We start from the raw sequence: 7,217 nt of genomic DNA, 5'->3' as shown, positions 1-7,217 counted from the left end.
TGTGGGAAAACTGGGACATTACTACATTATTGGTGGAGTTGTGAACTGGTCTAACCATTCTGGAGAGCAATATGGAACTATGCCCACAGGCCTATCAAACTCTGCATACCCTTTGATCCAGCAGTGTCTCTACTGGGCCTGTCTCCCAAAGAGATCTTAAAGAAGGGAACGGGACCCACGTATGCATAAATGTGGCAGCCCTTTTTGTAGTGGCTAGAAACGAAACTGAATGGATGCCCATCAGTTGGAGATTTGCTGCATAAATGATGATATATGAATGTTATGGAATATTATTGTTCTATAAGAAACAACCAGCAGGATGATTTCAGAAAGGCCTGGAGAGACTTACATGAACTGATGCTGAATGAAATGAGCAGAACCAGGAGATCATGGTACACGGCAACAAGACTATATGATAATCAATTCTGATGGATGCGGTTCTTTCCAACAATGAGAAGATTTAGGCCGATTCCCATGGTTTTGTAATGAAGAGAGCCATCTACATCCAGAGAGAGGACTGTGGGAACAAAATGTAAGTCACCAATAGCATTTTCATTTTTGTTGTTTGCATTTTATTTTCTTTCTCATTTTTTTCCTTTTTAATCTGATTTTTCTTGTGCAGCATGATAATTGTGGAAATATGTATAGAAGAATTTCACATGTTTAACATATATTAAATTGCTTTCTGTATAGGAGAGGGGATGGAGCGAAGAAAGAGAGAAAAATTTGGAACAAAAGGTTTTGCAAGGGTGAATGTTGAAAATTATGCACATATTTTGAAAATTAAAAGCTTTAATAATAAAAACATTTAAAAAAATACAAACCAAAAAAAAAAAATCTAGAGTGGGGGGCAGGAAGAAATATTTTTGTTAAGCAATGGGCCCATTCTGTGGCGGGTCCTCACCTTTGAGCAAAGAGGTGAGGGGACCAGTCTTCAAAGTTCTGACCTGCACAGTCTGGCCAAGTTAGGAGAGACTTATCAACAAGACTCAGCACAGGGTGAGTGACTTTGGTTACAACCACTCCAGAAGAAAGGCCAAAAGATTCTCTAAGATTCGAACAAAATCAGGGATTCTTGGGGTGCTCTCAGTTTCACTATCACTTGAACCCACATACTAATGAGCTTTTAAAAAAACTCTTAGGATTATACATAAAGTACTTATTCACCTTTTGACATCCAACTTAAAAGGATGAAAAAAATTTATTAATTTAACAAAAACTGGGCTAGAATGGCTGTTAAACTGATTTTACAGAGGAAAAAATTGGGGAGATGATTGGTGCCTATTTATGTTGACTTGTAAAGAGAAGGGGTCCATACTGAACTCTTTTTCTTAAATATATTTTTAATTGAAGCTTTTTATTTTCAAAACATATGCAAGGATAATTTTTCAACATTGACCCTTGCAAAAACCTTGTGGTCTGATTTTCCCCCACCCTCTCCCCAGATGGCAAGTAATCCAATATATGTTAAACATGGTAAAAATATATGTAAATTGAATATATGCATACATATTTATACAATTATTGTTACACAAGAAAAATCTTATCAAAAGGGAAGAAAAATGAGAGAGAAAATAAAATTCAAGCAAACAACAAAAGAAATGAAAATGCTATGTTGTTATCCACACTCAGTTCCCTCAGTTTTCTCTCTGGGTGCAAATGGCTCTCTTCATTATAAGATCATTGGAACTGGCCTGAATTATCTCATTGTTGAAAAGAGCCGTGTCCATCAGAATTGGTCATTGTATAATCCATGTACAATGATCTCTTGCTTCTGCTCACTTTAGCATCAGTTCATGAAAGTCTCTTCCTGCTGATCGTTTCTTATAGAACAATAATATTCCATAAATTCATATACCATAACTTATTCTGCCATTCTCCAACTGATGGGCATCCACTCAGTTTCCATGAAATCTACTTTTTAATTTTGACCTCCCTAAAATTTATACAGAGCTTTGAGGCTCATAAAGCATCTTCCTCACAGTGATCCTGTGTTTTTCTTTGCTGCCTGCCTGGTGAAGGTAGGTCCTGTGAATAGTAACATCCTCATTCCATAGAGGAAGAAACTTGGGTTCAGAAGATGGCAGCTTGCTCATGTGCTTAAGGTCACACACTTGGTAAAATTAGTCAAGGCTTGAACTCTCATCTCCTGACTTGCAGGGGCAGCAAACCATCCCCTCTGCAACTCACTGGATAAAAATCTACGTGGCTTAGGGTCATCTGATTTTGCTATGAATACTCATTCACAACTGCTTTATAATGACTTACCAACCACTACAACCCAAATGGTCTCCAGACAGCACCAGCACTTGCTCAGATTCCAAACTTTGGGGCATCTTGATCATTTTCTGTCCTCATAAAAAAGTCAGCAGTCTGTCAATTCCTTTGGCCCATCTATCCATCCCCCTTCCCTAGCCTTTTCCATCTTGAAATCCATCCAGCTGTTCACTGTCAGATTAGGATTCTTTGATTAAGATTATGTAATTGAGACAAGGAATGGCTTCTTTTACCTGTCCACAAAAACAAACAAAATTCAGGGAAGGGAAGGATTTTAGGGATTTCAGGATCCCAACAATGACCAATTGGGGCTTGGCCTGGGATCTATTGTTGGCCAATCAATGAGAGCCAGAGGGATTTGGGTTTAAGGCATGGTCCTTTTGGAGAGTAAAGATCAACAGGATTCCTTGAAAAGGAGGCAGTTTAGCTAGTGGGAGGAGCACCAGATTGGAATAAGAGGTATTTTGCTCCTCGTGTATTATAATGGTCAATGTATACTCATGATAAATATGAGACCGCAGTGTTCAGAACTCAAGATGGCAGGTCACTCTTGTGTCTTCCTGGTAAATTCTATGAAAGAGCCCTTTTATAGGTCCCTGCCATTTCCCTCTCATTCTGCCATTCACCTTATCTCCCTGCTTCTGACTTGCTGCCTGAAGCACGAATAGCCCCAAGGTTCCTTAAAGTAGATGCTATTATTATACCCATTTTACAGATAAAACACAGGCAAATGGGTGACTTGCCCAGGGTCACACAGGAACTATCTGAGGCAGGATTTGAACTCGGTTCTTCCTGACTGGCCTGATGTCCTTGGGCACTCAGGTGCCGCAATGTGAAACTGGTGAAGGTTTCTGAGAATGGGAATGCCAGGCAAATGCCTCGGAAGCTGTGAGAAGGCTGGAGAAGAAACCAGAGGCATGAACCAGGGAGATGCCCGTGCAGGTGACAGAGTCGGATCTGAGAGATGGGGGACCGATGGTGTGGCTGATCAGTTAGGAGCAGGAAACGAGGGCTGGACTTCGTCCTAACTAAGCCTGTGCAAATGGAAGGTGAAAATAGATATGGGCGACTTGGGAGGAACTGAAGGACGGGTCCACTTTGGGCCATGCTGATGGCCCAGGTGATGCTCAGCATCCAGTATAGGGCCTTGCACACAGCAGGTGCTTAATGTTTGCTTCACTGAATTTGGGAAGAAGTTGGAAATGGAGTGAAATCCAAGTGAGGTCAGAGCTAAACTGTACAATTTTGGAGAGGCGTCCGAACCAATGATAACCCCATAGGTAAGAATGAAATCAAGAGTAAATGGAAGGAGCAGATTTAACAGAGACAAGGGCTAATAGTGCCGATTTTCTCTTGGACAGAGACTGTGCCAGTGGTTTCATCAGGTTGGTGCAGAAACTCTCTTCACCAATGCAGATACAGATAGGCAATTTCATTTATGTGTTTAAAGAGTCAAAGAGGAGTTTTTAACTGGGGAGGTTCATGAGCATAAGGAAAAAAAGATAAATTTTCATTTTCACTAAATTTATCATTTCCCTCGATTTATCTCATGGTATATATATTCATGTTTGCCTGTTGTTTCCTCCAATAGAATGTGAGCTCCATGAAAAGCAGGGGCCATCTTCTGCCTTTCCTGGAATCAAAAAGGACTGAATCCAAATCCTACCTCGGATATTTATTTGGCTGTGTGATTGTGGGCAAAGAGTGTCGGAAAATGGGGATAATAATAGCACCTACTTTACAGAGAGGTTACAAGGATTGAATGAGGTATTTGAAATATGCTTTGCAAACCTTAAAGTGCTACATAAATACTACCTATGAGCTATTATTTCTTTGTATCTCATGAGTTTAGCACAGTGCCTGGTCCCTGTTAAAAATGAATTTTTAGGAGAACACGATTCCTTTTAATGACATTTTTGTGATTTTCTTTCTTTTCTGTGACAGAGTGTACTGAATGTCTCTTTTGGTGCTTTCTTTCTCTTCAAATACTTGAAGTTTACAAAAAGAAAATTCAGATCTGGGACTAATTTCAGGAACTCTTCTTTCGCTAAGGCCCACAGCAAGAGCTAATGTTAATTAACTAAATGACTGACCAAGAAGTGCTATCTATTCTAAATGCCTTGGTAAGCTTTTGAGCCTCTTTTTTTATTTTCCTAAAAATGTACCTTTCTTACCTAAACCCTTTGGATCTGGTAGCTCAAGAGAAAAGGCCATCACCCACAGAACTGAGGTACAAATGTTTATCACCTCTTGATGTGTGGGTCAACCTGAATAGACAAAAAAACTGCAGTGAATCTGTGTCTGCGTCTTGTGCCGACTTCTTGTGCAGCAGGCAGCAAGGATCCTGAAAATCCCTGTAACTTTGGCAATCCCAAAGGGACTGAAGTCTCAGGCAATCTCAGATTTTCAATTTCAAGAACTTCCAGTATGTGGATAAAAAGTGATTTTTACCAGTTGGACTACTAGAGAAAAGGAATACAGAAAGAGCATGTTTTAATAAATTTAAATCAAAAAGTTTCACTTTTGTTCTCTAAGATGAGAAAACTACAGATAGGTTAATCTGTTGTAGTTGTGTATTGTCTATTTGCCTTATTTCTTGTGCTTGCGAAGACTTTCATTTCTTTAAAAAAAATTATTTTACTTTTCCCAATTACATGAAAAAAACAATTTTCAAATTTTTAAAAAAATGAGTTTCAAATTCTCTCCCTCCCTATCAACCCTTCTCATTGAGAAGACAACTTAATACAGATTATACATGTGTAATTTTGCAAAACATTTCCATATTAGTCATATTCTTTTTATAAATTCTAAAGAGTAAAAGATCCAATTCTGACCCTAAATGCTCTTTCCCAATAAACAAGGATTTCAAAAGACTCCTTGATCTTTTCTTTAGTGGGAGATAAATTTTAAGAGCAGGCAAGAGAGATTTCTTTTTTCTGTTGAAAACTTAAAAACAGTTCTTCCATTAAATTATAAATTCCTTGAGGGCAGAGACTGGGTTTGTTTGTTTGTTTGTTATGTTTCTAGAGTTCAGTACATCCTCTAAGATAGTTAGCGGTTTACTATTTTAAAATTTCAAATTCTGGCCAAGTTGGGAAGGCTAAGAGAGACAGATTAAGAGGAAATGTTTTAAAAATGACTTTTTAGATTACAATTCTTTAGCACTTACTTTTGTGAAATTTATACACAAAAAGCACATTATTATAATTTCCTTTCTTCCAAAAAGTGACAATAGCCAGTTCACTTTTTTTTAAATAACTTTTTATTGACAGAGCCCATGCCTGGGTAATTTTTTTTACAACATTATCCCTTGCACTCACTTCTGTTCCAACTTTTCCCCTCCCTCCCTTCACCCCCTCCCCCAGATGGCAAGCAGTCCTATACAAGTTAAATATGTCAACAGTGTACCCTAGATACAATGTATGTGTGCAGAACCGAACAGTTCACTTGTTGCACAGGAAGAATTGGATTCGGAAAGTAAAAATAACCTGGGAAGAAAAACAAAAATGCAAACAATTTATACTCATTTTCCAGTGTTCTTTCTTTGGGTGTAGCTGCTTCTGTCCATCGTTGATCAATTGAAACTGAGTTAGATCTTCTCTTTTTTAAAGAAATCCACTTCCATCAGAATACATCCTCATACAGTATCATTGTTGAAGTATATAATGATCTCCTGGTTCTGCTCATTTCACTCAGCATCAGTTCATGTAGGTCTCTCCAAGCCTCTCTGTATTCCTCCTATTGGTCATTTCTTACCGAACAATAATATTCCATAACATTCATATACCACAATTTACCCAACCATTCTCCAATTGATGGGCATCCATTCATTTTCCAGTTTCTAGCCATTACAAACAGGGCTGTCACAAACATTTTGACAATAGCCAGTTCTTAAACAGAATTGAAACAAGTGTAAAAATTTTATCTTCCATGCTGGCAAGTAGTTTTTTGTTTTGAAGATCACCTAGTGCAACTATTAACTCCTCTGTAGCCCAGAAGGAAAGTTGTTTAAATTAGAAAGACAATTATTTTCCCTTATTGCTGTTCGTTATGAATGATCTAGAACTTAATAATATAGGTGAATTACAAGATGAAGTCACCTAAAGGAACTGAAATAGACTATTGTTAAATTGGCGTGGTGGCAAAAAATTGGAAACTGAGGGGATGCTCATCAATCGGAGAATGGCTGAACAAGTGGTTGAATATGATTGTGATAGAATACAACTGTGCTTTAAAAAACGATGAGCAGGGTGTGCCACAAGAAATAAAAATAGATCATGGACCTGCACATACTTCCAAACATTTTGAACACTTTTGTGTGCACAGTATAAGATTTTACACACCACTGGCATACCCTTTAATCCTCAAGATCAGGCAATCTTAGAAAGAAGAAACAGAGACATTAAGACACTCCTCCAAAAACAAAAGAAAGGGGGAGCCACGGGTAACCCTAGAGAACTTCTAAATTTAGTTCTCTATACCATTAATTTTTAATTTTTTGATAAAGATGCACTGGGTCCAGCAGACAGGTTTTATAACCCACCAGAAGAGCAGTGTCCAGTATGAGCAGCTCCACTATCTTTAGATAATTGCCAGGTGATGTGGAGAGATCCAGAAAGTGGTGAATGGAAGGGCCCAGATGGGTTAACTGCTTGGGGAAGAGGGTTTGCTTGTATCTCCACAGGTGGAGAAGGAATCAGATGGGTGCCAACGAGCCGTATTTGCCTTGTCCATCAAAGAGAAACAGAAAAAGAGAAAAACCTCAAAACAAAGGAGATTTAAGAAACATCTGACACTGAAGGAGCATGGCTGACAATGAGACTGTTAAAAGAACTTTAAAGAAACATCTGACACTGAAAGAGCATGGCTGACAATGAGACTGTTAAAATAACTTTAAAATCTTCATGAATCATTGGATTTCCGAACACAAGATGAGACTC

This window comes from Sarcophilus harrisii, chromosome 2 (assembly GCF_902635505.1).
Source record: "Sarcophilus harrisii chromosome 2, mSarHar1.11, whole genome shotgun sequence".
Lineage (NCBI taxonomy): Eukaryota > Metazoa > Chordata > Mammalia > Dasyuromorphia > Dasyuridae > Sarcophilus > Sarcophilus harrisii.
The sequence above is the reverse complement of the archived record's forward strand: the minus strand, read 5'-3'. Positions refer to the sequence as shown.